This window comes from Lacerta agilis, chromosome Z, assembly GCF_009819535.1.
Source record: "Lacerta agilis isolate rLacAgi1 chromosome Z, rLacAgi1.pri, whole genome shotgun sequence".
Classification (NCBI taxonomy): Eukaryota; Metazoa; Chordata; class Lepidosauria; order Squamata; family Lacertidae; genus Lacerta; species Lacerta agilis.
In genome coordinates this window covers 19,639,255-19,653,630 of record NC_046331.1, presented here as the reverse complement: position 1 = coordinate 19,653,630, position 14,376 = coordinate 19,639,255, and the positions used below count along the sequence as shown (strand labels likewise).

The following is a 14,376-nucleotide window of genomic DNA, read 5'->3' as shown; positions in this document are numbered from 1 at the left end:
GAACAAACTTAGTTGGCCTCTAAGGTGCTACTGGAAGAAATTTTTATTTTATTTTATTTTATTTTGTAGTGTTTGTTGGAGATGCAACAATAGGGCAGGAACCTTTCTACACATGTGGTGGGAATGCAAAGAGATAGTGGGATTCTGGGAAAATATTTACAACGAGTTGAAAAAGATGTTTAGATTTTCATTTGAAAAAAGCCCAGAATCCTTTCTCCTAGGTATCATGTCAGAGGAAATTTAAAAAAATGGTCAGACCAATATTTATATTTACTTTCATATTGCCTACTTAACAAGTAGGATAAGAGGAGATATGGTAAAAAAGTGAATATGGACTGGGCTGTCTTTAAGGAACACATCAAAAGCTATTTGGAAAAGGTAGAACTTTTGACAGATATTGAGTGAATCCAGAAAATGATTATAGTGAAAGGAGAGTAAAGTTAAGATAGAAGAAGAGATTAAAGAAATTACGAAATGTGTTTAAGCCAATTGGAAAAATAAAGTAGTGTAACAAGAATGCCTGGGAATCAAGTCACTTTGTGGGTGTTTGTGTGGAGTAGGTGTGTAGGTGTGTTGGTATGTATAGTATAGGTAGGTATAATATAGGGACGTGGGTGGCGCTGTGGTCTAAACCACTGAGCCTAGGGCTTGCCAATCAGAAGGTCGGCGGTTCGAATCCCCGCGATAGGGTGAGCTTCCATTGTTCGGTCTCAGCTCCTGCACACCTAGCAGTTCGAAAGCATGTCAAAATGCAAGTAGATAAATAGGTACCGCTTCGGCGGGAAAGTAAACAGCGTTTCTATGCGCTGCTCTGGTTCACCAGAAGCGGCTTCTTCATGTTGGCCACATGACCTGGAAGCTGTCTGCAGACAAATGGCGGCTCCCTTGGCCTATAGAGAGAGATGAGCATCGTAACCCCAGAGTCGTCCACGACTGGACCTAACGGTCAGGGGTACCTTTACCTTTACCTTTAGGTATGCTTTACGTTATGAAAAGTAGGTATTGTGTATAAGTTATGTGTAAATGTGTAAGGTGTTATGTATATGTACTGTGTAAATGTATGTGTTCTATATGTTAATAAAATATTTTAATAAGTTTTTTTTTTTAAAGAACATAAGAAGAGCACTGCAAGTGGATCAGGTGAAAAGTGGCCTATCCAATTCAGCTTCCTGGTCTCACAGTGGTCAACCAGATGCAGCAGTGGGAAGGGATCCTCGGAGGGATCCAGAACTACCTGTAGAAGGCAGGAGGCCAAGCTGCAGGTTGGTAACTGGACCTCATCCTGACTCTGACGTTAATGGGAAGGGGGAGACCAGGCTCCAAGCTAACAATCTTTTGCAGAAAATGGAAGGTCTGGAATCTGTGTTTATGCTGCATTTTTGGACCCGTGATCTAGGTCATTTTCACAAGGTCACCAAAGCCCTTCAGAAATTAGGCCTGTTATTGAGTTCTTGTGCAAGTTTGTACAGTTCACTTCTGGATTTTTAAAGGAAAATTAGAGATGATTTTGATGAGCTTGAGAAACAAGCAAAAACCACCTTGCCAAATGTCAACTATAAAACAAGGAGACAAAGAGTGAGGGAACGGCAAAGAAATGACAGAAGTGCACCTTATGCCTTAGATGCACTTTCTTCAAGCGATAGGTTTAGGGAGAAAATCCTTTATTCCTCTATTAGATGCACTTGAAGCCAATTTAAAAAGAAAAAGTAATGTGTACAGTGATGTTGCACAATTGTTTGGCATTCTTGCTAATTTGACAACATCTAAGCAAGGAATTCAGCAAAGTGTGGAACTGTTGATAGAAGCATACCCAGAAGATATTGACCTGAAACTTCTTGATGAACTTTTGCACTTTCACCTGTATGTGAGACAAAGCCAGAGGCTTACAGCAGAGCGTTCTCTGTCTCATACAGACATTTATCAAATTATATGCAAGGACAAAATTCACATGGCCTTTCCTAATGTGGAAGCAATCTTGCAGCTATTTCTTAGTTTTATGGTCACTAACTGCTCAGGAGAGAGGAGTTTTTCAAGAATTAAAAATTAATTAAGGGCCACAATGTCACAAAAAGAGGTTGTCCGCACTGAGCATTCTGTGCATTGAAAGCGACAAACTTAGACAAACAAATTTTCATGAAGTTTTGGATGATTTTGCTATGAGGAAGGCTAGGGAAAAAAACATTTTAGCCTTACTGTATTTTATGGTTGTAGTTTACTTCTTAATATGTATTTTAAAACCGACTTTTTTAATGACAACATAAAGTAGATTCTAAAAGTGCCACACTGTCAGGTAATCATGGTCATATTATTTACACTTCCCAGGCAATATAATTTATAAACTCAAGGTGTTTTTTTTTTTTTAAGAATAACATTACAACTTCATTTTCCTAAAAATTAATGCTTATTCCACAAAAGGTTTACAAAGTTCAGTTATTGCAAAAGTTTTTCCAGTGTCAATTTTATGCATTTTAAAAAATCACCATGGTATTTAACAATAACATCTTATGTCCTTTAGAGGATAAATTGAGAATTGCAGAATTTTAAATACCTGTCATCATCCTTGGCTTCACTCAGTTTTGTTTACAGTGGTGCCCCGCTAGACGAAAATAATTCGTTCTGCGAAAATTTTCGTCTAGCGGGTTTCTCGTCTAGCGAAGCGGCAATGACAGCCGCGCTTTCGCTAGATGAAAAAAAAAGACGAAAATTTTTCGTCTTGCGAGGCAGCCCCATAGACAAATTCATCTTGCGGGGCAGCCTTCCGCTAGACGAATGCCTTCGTCTAGCGAGTTTTTCGTCTTGCGGGGCATTCGTCTAGCGGGGCACCACTGTATAACACTCTTCCATTTTCTTCTAGTCATGAGGGTGGGGGATGGGGAGGGGCCTCACAAGTGGAGTAGCCTAGGGCCTCTCTTCATCTAAATCCGGCCCTGCTTATAGATGTTGCTGCTGGACTCCCAAGTTCTCTCCTTCCCCTTATCCCTAACTCTCAGGCCTGCTGTCTGGGGCTGATAGGACTTGGGATTTGGGAAACCAACTCTAGATGCTGGAAATGCACCCAAGGAAGGGAGCACCCAGAGGTTCAGGTGTGAACCTTGCACAGAAGGGGTGTGTATTTTCCTCATTCGATTTGTGAGTAGTGATATTAGAAGGTAGGGAGCCATTTTCCTAAATATTTTGAGTCATGGTGGCAACTCAGAAAATTTATCAGAAAACTCCCTTGGAAAGATTTTTGCTCACATAACAGCTAACATGGGATTTAGAAGGGTCAAATAACCAGGGAGCATATTTAAAAATTGGCTGGAAGGTTGGGGAGGGGGACGGGACACAAGGCTTAAGGATGTCTCCTCTCTCTTCCCCAGTGCTTTTTTTTCTGGGGAGATGCAGGGGTACACATACCCCTATACATTTTGTGAATCTAAGTTTGGCCTCATTGAGGGGCAGTATTTCAATACGAGTTGGAAAGTGAGAGTACCCCTAAACATTTTTAAAGGAAAAAAGGTACTGCTCTTCCCTAATTTTACCTTCGGCAGCATCTGCCAAAACTCCCCACATTGTGCAGTAGGGGAGGCAGAAGACTTTATCCAGGTTTTAAACTGAGCCAAAAGAGATAGCAATATTTTCTGACCTCAATGGATCAAAGAAACTCCTCTGAAGGAGACAGTTAATTGAACTGGTCTCATGGGAAATAAAACATTTCACAGGATTCTACAGCACATTGTGTGGTCAGAGCCTGGCCAAGGACTGGCCCAATGGACTCTGGGCTCCAGGCCAGCTCTCTCCCCCAGGGTCACCTTCAGGCAGCTGCACGATCCCTGGTCCACCCCTTCATTTATTCCTCACAAAGAAGTCAAGGCAGCAGGATCTAGGCTCCCCCATAGTCCCCCCCCCACATTCCAGCCTTGCGTCCCTCAGAGGGATAGAAGGAAATAAGGTAGGCTGGGATTCAGTTTACAGCACCAACTTGGAACACACCTGTATGGCTGGCTACATGGTGGCTCCTCATTTGCCATTGTGTATTATAAATTCTAGTAGTTGTAATGTTCTTGCTTTTTCATTTTAATATGTGGGCTTCTTTGTATGATGGATCCACGTCAGTGCTGTCAAGTATCCCGTTTTCCCCAGGAATCTCCCTTATTTCAAGCAGTTTCCCACTGCCATCCCTTATTTTTTATATCCCTTTAATTTCCCGTTTTTTCAAAGGAAGCAGCTCCTCTCCCTCCCCCTGCTGGCCAGGGACTGAGAAGACCTCGCCTCCTTGCAGCCTCAAAGCAAGCGGGAGCCATTTCCCGCGCTTACAGGGGGGCGTATTTGGCCCCCTGCATCAGCCCCTATCAGCTGCCCCCGAGCCCCTCAGCTAGACAATAGGGTTGGCTGTGCGGGGGGGAGCCTGGCTGCCTTTGAAAACGGGCGGCTGGTGCTTTGAAACGTTACAATACGATGGAGCAGCACGCACTTTGTAGCTTTTTATCTGGAGCTCGTTGAGCAGCCGAGGCGTCGTAGCCCACAGGCAGCGTTTCCAAAATACAGTAAGCCTACTGCGCGTGTTCACACTAGTGCCACCCACTTTTGCTTCTGGCTCCGCCCACCACTGCCATGTGACTGTCCCCGGGATAGGTGAGGCTGCTGATCCCTTATTTTCAAATCCGAAACTTGACAGCTATGATCCACGTTTTCTCTTCACCTGGGTGCTCACCTACATTCACCACCTCCACACATTTTTTTTTTTTAAAAAAATTTGTGCTCCAAGGGGCCTTTTTTGGAGTTGTATTTTTCATTACATGGAAGCCCCACCTTTCCTCCAAGGAACTCAAGGTGGTACACATGGCATGCTCCCCCTTTCCAAATTATACTCACAATAACTCTGTGAGGTAAAGGAGGCCGAGAGCCCAAGACCTGGCCAAAAGTCACCCGGTGAGCTTTATGGCTGAGTCGGGATTTGAACCCTGGACTCTTGGGTTCAGTGGACTCCTATTGTTTTCTTAAACTCCCATCATTATCTCAGAACATGAGCACACATTACTTTTATCCCTGTTACCTGAATCCAAAAACACACACATTAGGAAAAATTGCCAGTATCAAGGCAATTGCTCAGACCATTTTAAACAGTGATGGCTGCCCCCAAATGTATCCTGGGTACCAGAGGCGCCAACTTGAATAAAATATTGGGGAGGGGGAGCAGGTAAGCCCTGCCCCACACAATAAATCACATGACACCACACACACATACACACACACTATTTGAATGGTGACCAACTTTGAGGTGGTCCTGCTCTCTCAAATATTTTATTGGGGATGCTGAAGGTACCTTGGGGTGGCTCATATCCTGGGAACTGTAGTTCATTAAGGGTGCTGAGAGTTGTTAGGAAACCCCTTATCCTCCTCACAGAGTAACTTTCTCTAGAACCAGTTATTTACCAATCCATTCCTCTTCCCACTTTCCAGGGAACTCTGGGAATTGTAACTCTGTGAAAGGAATCTAATAACTCTCACATCAACCTTAATAAACTACAGTTTCAAGGATGCTTTGGGGCAGACACAACTGTTTAAAATGGTATCCCAGAGCTTTAAATGTATACTACAGAAATGGAAGTTAACTCAGACTCTTGATAAACTACAACGCAAACAAACTTGTGACCCTGAATTTTCACGAAATGTCAGTTGAAAAGGAAATACTGCCCGTCTTTTAGCAAATATTAAACTGAAATGAAATGTATAAGAATCTGAACAAAGTGACATAAAAGCAAAATGGATAAAAGCGTAAAAGAAGCTTTTGAAGTTCTAAATCTCCCTGGCAAAATGCAGAATTCTATTTTTAACAACAATAAAATTATCCTCTGATTGATTACCGCAAACATAAAAATGTTTACAGTTGCACATTTATTTTGCCCACCCAGGAAACAAAGGAGAGGCTACTTTCACTAGGGTCCGGAGTATTCGCTGACCTCAATGCTGAAGCCAGAGGGGGCTTCCTATGGACCATTCCTTAAGACCCAAATGGGGGGGGGGTGAGGATGCTCTGAGGACTGCTTAGAATGGAAATGTGGTGTGTGTGCGCATGCGTGTGATGATAAACTCCTTTGGTAAAGGAATCCCCCTGGTGCTCCACAGGGACAATCAGTACCCAAAACATTAAACTTGTAATTAACAATATCTAACCCCCCCCCTTTTCCCCAGAGGTTCATTCTTTAATGCTCTGTAACTCAGTGGGCTTTTTGCACTGAGCTTTCTCCATGAATATCTGCTCTTTAAAGCTGAATTAAAGCAAATGACAATTCAGGTTTTCTATGGATTGACATGTGCTCAGATTGAAGTTTAAAGTGTAGGTTTTCACAGAGAAAGCTCCAGAGCAAAAATAAAAAATAAAAATAAAAATGACATGCTAGAACATGCAGACCATGGCTGGAAAGATAGGAAGAAACTTGAGTGTGGGTAAGCCCTTACTCTCGCTTCCCCCTTTTCATTCCTCACTTAGAGCTCATTCACATGTCTGCTTGTGCTGTGCCTAGAAAGCACAGGTCCATATAGTTTCCCCCTTGCTCTGCTCCTTTTCCAAGGGAAAACTCATTCTTTGGCGATAGATTGGAAGAAATGGCAATCCAGGGAAAACCAGTATTGCTGTTTTCCACAACTGAGCACTAACGAGCAGTTTTCCACAGGGAAAAGCAGCCGGACAAGAGCAAGTGTAGATAAGCCTCTTTTACACTTATGGATGCTCAGTGAATTAAAATTTGACTGCAGAATGATGATGATGGTGATGAAGAAGTATACAGACAGATATGATTGATCTTTTAGAATACTATCTGAAAGCTGCAGGAGGAACAATATCATGTACATAATTGATGGTATCTGAAGAAGTGTGCATGCACACGAAAGCTCATACCAGGAACAAACTCAGTTGGTCTCTAAGGTGCTACTAGAAAGAATTTTCGATTTTGTTATAATTGATAGCCTAAGTAATAAAATAATACCATATTAATGCCAGGAATTATTCCCTGCGGAACAAGTGCCAGAAGGGACAACAGAAGAGGTCCTTGGATCTTCCTGTGTGCCTGCCTGCCTTTTCCCCCACCCTTTTCCCCCACCCAGCCCTTCCTCTCTCAGGCCACAGGCAAATATTTTAGGCAATCTTGTCAAAATATAAACCGTTTGAGTGCTTCTTAATATTATTGTTTAGCATCTAATGTTACCATATATAATTTCCTTGGCAGGGCTGTTGTACCTTCAGAGCCACATAACAGGCCAGGCCTTCTCACCACTGCTCTCAAGATAAACCCTTCACCTGCTATACTCCTGCCTGTTCTGCAGCTTTTTACAGTTACAGGTGGGTAGCCGTGTTGGTCTGCCATAGTCAAAACAAAATCGAAAATTCTTTCTAGTAGCACCTTAGAGACCAACTGAGTTTGTTCCTGGTATGAGCTTTCGTGTGCATGCACACTTCTTCAGATACACTGAAACAGAAGTCACCAGACCCTTATATATAGTGACAGAGTGGGGAGGGGTATTACTCAGAAGCGTGGTGGGAATGGGTGATAGGCTGATAAGTGTGGAAAACCTGTTGACGACTCTAAACGGCTGCAGTTAGTCTTGCAGGGAAATGCAAGGGGTGAGATGGCTAAAGATGGCTTTGTTATGTATAATGAGATAAGAATCCAATGTCTTTGTTCAAACCAGGTTTCTCCATGGTTTTAAGTTTGGTGATTAGTTGCAATTCAGCCACTTCTCTTTCCAGTCTATTTCTGAAATTTCTTTGTATTAAGACAGCTACTTTGACAGCTTTTTACAGTTGCATCATTCTTTTCCCCAGTCCAGAGAAGTACTGATGAGGAAGTCTGCACCTGCTGACTTTAAAAAGGGCAGACTCTTCCCATCAAAGCCTCACAATGTGCTGTGCCACCTGCCCTCCTGTGGCTCCTGACCATTCTGCTTCTGCCCCCAACTCCTGTCCAGGTGGCATCACTGTGGAACAGTGTTCTGCTGCTCACACGGAGACTACATTTCCCACCATCACTGACCACTGGTCCTGCTAGCTAGGGATCATGGGAGTTGTAGGCCAAAAACATCTGGAGGGCCGAGGTTGAGGAAGCCTGGGAAAGACAATCTCTTCTTCAAGTAGGCACACATGATGATCTGGATGCTCCATTATATATATATATGAGCATCCAGATCATCGTGTGTGTGTGTGTGTGTGTGTGTGTGTGTGTGTGTGTGTATATATATATCGGGAAGCAGCTTCAGTGGTAGTAGGGGGGTTTAACCCGTCCCTCCCAAACCTTTTACTTGATCTAAATCGCCCTCAGAAGTTGCCAGCAGTGTCTCTTTCCTTCCCGCACCCCAGAAAGAAACCTCTAAGCCAGTGTTTTTCAACCTTTTTTGGGCAAAGGCACACTTGTTTCATGAAAAAAATCACGAGGCACACCACCATTAGAAAATGTTAACAAATTTAACTCTGTGCCTATATTGACTATATATAAAGTAATTCTCTTGAATAGGAATCAAATAAACACAAAGAAAGTATTTTATAATTACTTTATTATGAAATAGTAAGTAAACAGAAATATGAAAAATTATAAAATACTTTATTCAGTGCGCAACCAGGGCGTGTTTGGCTGAACACAAAGCTGATATTCTGGCTGGAATTTTTCCCACGGCACACCAGGCAACATCTCGCGGCACACTAGTGTGCCGCGGAACAGTGGTTGAAAAACACTGCTCTAAGCCACAGCACAGGGGTGCAAGTAAAATGATGGAACAGAAATCACAAAGACAAATGTAAGCTCAGAACAAAATTGGCTTTTTATTTAAAATGGGAAAATCCATCAGATAACACCAGACAATGATCCCTCCTTTCCACACACACCAATCTGGTTTATGAAGAGGATTCATTCTTCGTAATACAGTACTGGGAACACATCCACAACTTCAGGCTGGATGTCCGCTGGATGGAAGAGAAAAAAAAGTGAAGTGAGTCTTCCTTACAACCAGGTCCAGACTCATCACCGGGCATCCTTAGGCAGCTAATGCCCCCCCATGCCCTGGCAAAGCCCAGTGGAGCTGCTACCCACCCCCAACACCACCACCTCCATTGACAGACCATTGGGAGTCACCGGCCTCCACCACCTGGAATCAGCATCCCCATAGCATCTGGGAACAGTTGTTCACTCTCCACCTGGCTTGGGGGCTTCGATGCAGGGCTGGGATTTCAACCTGAGGCAGGTGTGTTACAGCAAAGAAGTGAGCCCTCCTCAGACCCCAGTTAGGCTGCCAAGGATGGCTTTGGTGTGGAGAGTGAGCCCTGTGGGTTTGTTCTGTGCTTGCAGAATGGAGAACTTGCCTTGACTGAAGTTTTGGAACAGTGCAGAGAGCTCCTGGGGGAGAATCATATTTATGACCCCAGCCTGTAGAATCAAGAAAAGCCTGAATCAGGTCCTTTTTAAACCCCAAAGCAGCTGCTGAACCCCACTTCCTTGCCTCCAAGGACCTCTTTGGACTCTGCTGTCTAGTAGGTGGAGGCCAAAGGGGAGCATCAAAGAAGTGCGCAAAAAACTACCACCTGAATAATCCTGGACACACTGGGAGACCATGTTACTTCTCTGCCTGAGAACAGGCTTGGATGTCTCTTTCACTGAGATAGTGTTTTGTAAGCTGATTTGAGTAACCTCTCTGGGCCATAAAGCAGATACTTACAGTCAGGTTGCTGTATTTTAAGGCGTATGCCAGCAATTCACGGATGCTGCTGGTAGCCAACGCTCTTTCCTGAATATTGTCTTCATTGAAATAAATGCTCAGCGTCTGTGGGAGGAAAAAGCACATTAGTATCAGGGGGCTGGTTTGAGCTAGAGAGGCAAACTGGGAACTCTCCCCCAGTATCTGAGGGAGATCCTTTGCTCAATGTTCCAGACAGCACAAAAAGGCTTCCTCCCAAGTCACCAAGCCCCAAATTTGCTTTGGGGCCCCCATGTGGATGCTGTACCCAGGTGGAGACTGAAGAAAGGGCCTTGACAAGGGTGGCCCCTTCTCTAAGTGGCCTGCCCTTCCCCAGCATGTCAGGAGACACCCATGCTCTAAGTTTGTGATGCTGCCTGATCAAGCTTTTATGTCAACAGGCTCTGCTGAAATGAATCAATACCCTCGTCCCACCAACACACTTACTTCCAAGAGGGTTTTTAGGCACTCAATGGTTGGGTCCTCAGTCAGCAGGCGCCTCACAGTTGCATGAAACAGCTGCTTGAGGGCCTGATGGTGTAAACCATTTTCACAGAGGTGGATTCACAGATTCATGGGAGGAGATGATGTGAAAAGACATGGGGGAGGGGAAATAGTTAGCAGATTTTTAGCACTGGATAAGAGGGAGTGTGATACTGAAGCAAACTGAAGAAGAAGAAGAAGAAGAAGAGTTTGGATTTGATATCCCGCTTTTCACTACCCGAAGGAGTCTCAAAGCGGCTAACATTCTCCTTTCCCTTCCTCCCCCACAACAAACACTCTGTGAGTTGAGTGGGGCTGAGAGACTTCAAAGAAGTGTGACTAGCCCAAGGTCACCCAGCAGCTGCATGTGGAAGAGCGGGGACGCGAACCCGGTTCCCCAGATTACGAGTCTACCGCTCTTAACCACTACACCACACTGGCAGAATAGAGACAAAGGCCAGCTTCAAATGAGACTAAGTTTTCACTCATGGACAAATAATGAGGCAAAATTCACTTTCTGAATGGAGATGACGTTTAAAAAAATCCTTGTGTGTAATAACTGGAAACCACTGGAACCAAAAGCATTATCTGTGTACAGTGGTACCTCAGGTTACAGATGCTTCAGGTTACAGACGCTTCAGGTTACAGACTCCTCTAACCCAGAAATAACGCTTCAGGTTAATAACTTTGCTTCAGGATAAGAACAGAAATTGTGTTCTGGCAGTGCAGCGGCAGCGGGAGGTCCCATTAGCTCAGGGGCGTAGCAAGGTAAATTGGTACCCGGGGGCAAAAAATTTTTTGTCAACCCCCCCCCCCAAGAGGCATAGGAAGGTCAGGTGGTACCCGGCGTGGAAAATTTCTTGTCAACCCCCCCATTGACCCCCCCCCCCGCAAAAATGGTTTTACGTTATTTCGTATTTTCTTACAAAGGAATAATAATAAGTAATAATAATAAAAAACTTTTATTTATATCCCACCCTCCCCGGCCAAAGTCGGGCTCAGGGTGGCTAACATTAGATACATAACATTGGTATAAAATCAAACAATAATTAAATTACCTCCTAAAAACATCTAAAAATCAAATTAAAGTCTAATTAGATCGCTTTCCACAGGGTGAGGGTTGGGAACAGTAAGTGCTCCCTGAACTGAAATTTCAGCCTTCGCAACATAGGAAAACAGCCAAGTGAACAGCTATTTTGGTGGATGAGGGTCAAGATATTAACCAATATGCATGAAATTTCATATATAGCTATATTATCCCTATTATAGTAAGATAAGACTTTTGGAGCAAGCATTTTCAAAACAAAAATTTCAAAAAAAATAAAATTGGGGGGGAAATTCAATTCCCCCCCCCCAAAAAAAATATTGTTCCTTGATAATTTGTCACCCCCTCCACTATGGAACCCGGGGCAGAGAACGGTTTCAGGTTAAGAACAGACCTCCAGAATAAATTAAGTACGTAACCAGAGGTACCACTGTATCTAAGCTTATGGTCTCTTTGAAAAATTAGTAAGAAATGAAAAGATGTGCAAATTTTTCAGGAGATAAATTGAACCAATAGAAGTTAAAACTCAAGAGTAACCATCAAAGCTACAAAGACTTTACCTCCTTGTCAACATTATTCAGTCCATAAGTGTGAGCAATCGGATAAAGCATCCCATGGATGATGGCCGATTTCCTACTTTGCATAAATGGAGGTTTCATGAAGCTGTCATGATGAAGCAAGAAATAACATGCTGAGTTTTCCAAAGACCTGTGCGTGGTTTCCAGGGGTGTTGGCAGCCTTAAGCCCCTCTCATGCCCTTCTTATATCTTTTTCTTCTAAAATGTTGCCTCCCTCCACCACCGCCCAGCAGAAGTCTGGGCGGTGTCTCAAACTAAGTCGGGGGGGGGCAGCTAGCTCCCCCTAGGCCACTAGCACTGGGGCCAGAGGGAGCAGACACAAAGCCAGGTTCCAGAATCAGGACCATGCCTGACCCACAGACTGACCCCATTGGATCAGAGCTCTTGAGACAGAGCCCCACAATTTGAGACCTTTGGAGTCTATACATTCAAAGCCTCCATGACCCACTGAGTAAATAGCCCCCTCCATGCCAGACAGCTCCCTACTGACCCATCAAGTTCCAGATTCCTTCAAGGAAAGGATGAGATTTGGGGGGGGGGGCAATATACCTGGAAGCATAAACGTCATCAATCAAGACTTATTTCTTTTTCAAAAAAAGAAACTTCCATTGCCCCATACTGCCAAATTGCCAACCACTGGCTGCCCTTTCCTCAAGTATCTCTCTCTCTCTCTCTCTCTCTCTCTCTCTCTCTCTCTCTCACACACACACACTCACCACTTCTAATATTCAGTTACCATGAATACACAAACAAACAGTGCCAATGACATACGTGAGGCAGACAATATCTTCCATTCCCCTCTTCAGTATTCTGGCGGGATTCGGAAACTGGGTCCATTTTTCCATGATGTCCTGAGAAGAGCAGAAGAGCAAAGTCAGTTCCCCATGGAATTCAGGGGGCTGCTCAAGCCCCACACTCAAGGGTTGACTTCAGTTGCAGTTGGAATGCCTGTCCCAAATGTCTGCAAATTCTTCTTCTTTGCCAGACCCACAAACTTCCCATGCACAGTGTTTACCAAACCCCACCCCAACCCTTCTGTCCACCTTCCCACTGGATTTCTCATCCTGAACTTCACTCACCATTATGACCATGGACGCAATATCTTTATTATACTCCACTCTATCCACACCCTCATTATAGGCTTGTTCACAGGTGAAGCCCACACAGAAGAGGAAAAGATCATCCTCAGAAAGATCCTGAATGTGGAAAAAGTCAGGCTTTCAGTCAGCAAATGACTTTCCTAGACTACAGAACTGTGAAAGCCAGGGGACAAAAACCTAAAATTGGCATTTTCCTGAGATGAGGGAAGTGGAGGCAAGGGAACCTTCTGTGCCAAGGGGCCTTGTACCTGGTCTTCACTCCTGCTCCCACAGATACTAACCTCCAGAGTTGGGTCAGCTTGCTCCCCCTGAATTTCTGCAATGGAAAGAGGAAAAAAGCTTCATCCATCTGTTGCATTTCTCACATGGACAAGCATTGCAAGGGGTTGCACTAAATGACCTTTGGGGTCCCTTCCAACTCTACAATACTACAAAGTAGCATTGCCAAAGCAATTAATCAAAGTAAATAATACAACTCTTATCTCTCCCCCCCCCCACTACACCCAGCCCCTAGCATATCAGGTCAATAAACAAAAAATCATAGTTACCAATCTCAATGCAATCATCCAGATCCTGAGGAATTTTACACATAGTGAAGCACATATGAGCAAACCAGGAGAAACTGAAGTATACACTGCAAAAAGTAGATCAAGGACTACCTACATCAGTGATAGGACCAGGGGGTTGGACCTTTCTACTGAAACTTCCAACCAATTTCACTATCCATGTGGGTGGACCTAGACAAATGTAGCCTATGAACGACCATAACCCATCTGGGGCGGGGGTGGAATCAGCATCATTGACCCCTTCCGTATCAACAGTTTCTCACTCAGGGAACTTTGGCGTGCTTCCACTGTTGGTTATCCAAAACAAGTTGCGCTGCCTCTTTTTGTTTAGACGGAATGGCAGCAGTGCTGCCCTTTAATCACAATGCCAAGGTCTCCAAGTGCCTTATCAAAACTGGAAATATGTGCGCAAAAGTTCAAGAAGCCTCTGCAGAAGGTAAAAAGCTAGTATAAAACTTGTAAGCTGCACAGAACGAAACCCAGCCAGATGGGTGGGGTATAAATTATAAATTATTATTATTATTATATTAGCCTAGTGTAATCCATTTGAATCCTGCATTGCTCCTCTTTTGTGAAATGTACCATAATTGCTTGATGACATGCACCTGTAGGTCTAACATGTAGGTCCCAAATTAACAACCTTGACAGCCCAACTAATAGGACAGCAGACATTTCTCCACCTGAGTGTTCCTTCAGAAGTTTGAGGCAGCTGTTGTTTTGTCTGCCAGCTTGCTTCAGTATCTCTTCATTTCCATAACCCTGTTTCTGTAATAGGCCAGGCTTTTCTTCTTTCAGCAACATTTCTAAAGGAGAGAGACCATCCTAAATGCCTTTTATATGCAGCAGAGAACGCAAACCTCCCAAGTTTAGGGGAAGGCATGTAGTTCAGTAGTTCTGCTTTG

At 43.8% G+C, this 14,376-nt stretch overlaps 1 long non-coding RNA gene across 1 annotated transcript; it reads right to left on the bottom strand.

Moving 5' to 3' along the window:
* Positions 1 to 12,895: 12,895 nt before the first annotated feature.
* On the bottom strand, positions 12,896 to 13,572 carry LOC117040041. Its single transcript, XR_004425815.1, has 3 exons — positions 13,457 to 13,572; positions 13,190 to 13,224; positions 12,896 to 13,004 (listed from the first exon to the last, which is right to left on the bottom strand). It is a non-coding gene; the product is annotated as an uncharacterized LOC117040041 (long non-coding RNA).
* Positions 13,573 to 14,376: the final 804 nt, after the last annotated feature.